The sequence below is a fragment of the Cebus imitator genome, unplaced genomic scaffold, assembly GCF_001604975.1.
Source record: "Cebus imitator isolate Cc_AM_T3 unplaced genomic scaffold, Cebus_imitator-1.0 Scaffold148, whole genome shotgun sequence".
Classification (NCBI taxonomy): domain Eukaryota; kingdom Metazoa; phylum Chordata; class Mammalia; order Primates; family Cebidae; genus Cebus; species Cebus imitator.
Window position 1 is genome coordinate 651642 of NW_016107463.1, and position 2161 is coordinate 653802.

A 2161-nucleotide genomic window follows, 5' to 3' on the forward strand; every position below is an offset into this window, starting at 1 on the left:
CCCCGTCTCTACTAAAAATACAAAACATTAGCTGGGCATGGTGGTGCGTGCCTGTAATCCCAGCTACTCAGGAGGCTGAGGCAGGAGAATTGCCTGAACCCAGGAGGCGGAGGTTGCGATGAGCCGAGATCGCGCCATTGCACTCCAGCCTGTGTAACAAGAGTGAAACTCCGTCTCAAAAAAAAAATTATATATATATATATATTTAATAGTAAGAATAAGGGATAGTGCAAAACAACTTTATTAGAAACTTTAACAAGAATGCTTTATCTCACTATTGGGTCAATATATGAACATGGTGTTATTTTTCCTATGTTAAAACCTCTCTTTTGATCAATTCCATAAGTCCCTCCTATTTCTGTCCCCATTTCTCTTTTTTTTTGTGAGGCGTTCTTTCTCTGTCACCCAGGCTGGAATGCAGTGGTGTGATCATAGCTTGCTACACCCTCAATGTCCTGGGCTTAAGTGATCCTCCCACCTCAGCCTCCCAAGTAGCTGGGACTGTTAAGTGCATGCCACCCCATGCTTGGCTAATTTATTTATTTTATTTTTAAATTTTTTTTAACTTGGGACAATTCTAAGATGGTTGGCTAATTAAAAAAAAATTTTTTTTTTAGGCTGGGCACTTGTGCATGTAATCCCAGCACTTTGGGAGCCCAAGGCGGGCAGATCAGTCTGACTGATCTGCCCAGACACTTGAGGTCAGTCTGTCACCCAGACTGGAGTGCAGTGGCATGATCTCGGTTCACCGCAACCTCTGTCTCCCAGGTTTAAGAGATTCTCCTGCCTCAGCCTCCCAAGTAGCTGGGACTACAGGTGCACACCACCACGCCTGGCTAATTCTGTATTTTCAGTAGATATGGGGTTTCACCATGTTGGCTAGGCTGGACTCGCACTCCTGACCTCAAGTAGTCCGCCCACCTTGGCCCCCCAAAGTGCTGGGATTACAGGTGTGAGCCACCATACCCGGTCTGTTTCGTAATCTTAAAAAAAAAAAAAAAAAAAAAAAAATCTTTAAAGGGCACTCATTTTTCTTCAGCTGATAATGTAAAAAAGACTGCATTGACATGGTTAAATTCCCAGGCCCCTCAGTTCTTTACGGATGGACTACATGGCTGGTATCATCACTTACAAAAGTGTCTTGAACTTGATGGAGGTTATCTTGAAAAATAAGGTTTATGTTTTTTTTTTTTTAAACTTTTAATTCCACTTCCCACAAACTTTTTGAAGTCTTCTCATATTATGTGCCTTTTGGAGATGGAAAACTAAGGCACAGGTGGTTAAGGATATTGCTCAAGGTCACACCACTAGTAATATGCAGGCCAGATTTTGGACCCAGGAAATCTGGCTTCAGAGTCTCTGCTCTCAACCTATGTGCTATACTAACTCTCATGATAAGAAGGAAATATAGAGGCCGGGCGTGGTGGCTCAAGCCTGTAATCCCAGCACTTTGGGAGGCCGAGGCGGGTGGATCACAAGGTCAAGAGATCGAGACCGTCCTGGTCAACATGGTGAAACCCCATCTCTACTAAAAATACAAAAAATTAACTGGGCGTGGTGGTGCGTGCCTATAATCCCAGCTACTCAGGAGGCTGAGGCAGGAGAATTGCCTGAACCCAGGAGGCGGAGGTTGCGGTGAGCCGAGATCGCGCCATTGCACTCCAGCCTGGGTAACATGAGTGAAACTCCATCTCAAAAAAAAAAAAAGAAGGAAATATAGGCCAGGCATGGTGTCTCATGCCCATAATCCCAGGAATTTGGGAGGCTGGGATGGGAGGATCTCTTGAGCCCAGGAGTTCAAGACCAGCCTTGGCAACATAGTGAAACCCGGTCTCTACACAAAATCAAAAAATGAGGCATGCCGGGATTACACCTGTAATCCCAGCACTTTGGGAGGCCAAGACAGGTGGATCACTTGAGGTCAGGAGTTTGAGACCAGCCTGGCCAACATGGTGAAACTCCATCTCTACTAAAAACATAAAAATTAGCCAGGCATGGTGGCACACACCTGTAGTCCCAGCTACACAGGAGGTTGAAGCACAAGAATTGCTTGAACACGATCCTGAGATATTTAATTGGTGTTAGATAAAAGAAAGAATATAAGAGCATGAGAGGGTGAGGCTGCAGTGAGCTGGGATTACACCACTGCACTCCAGCCTGG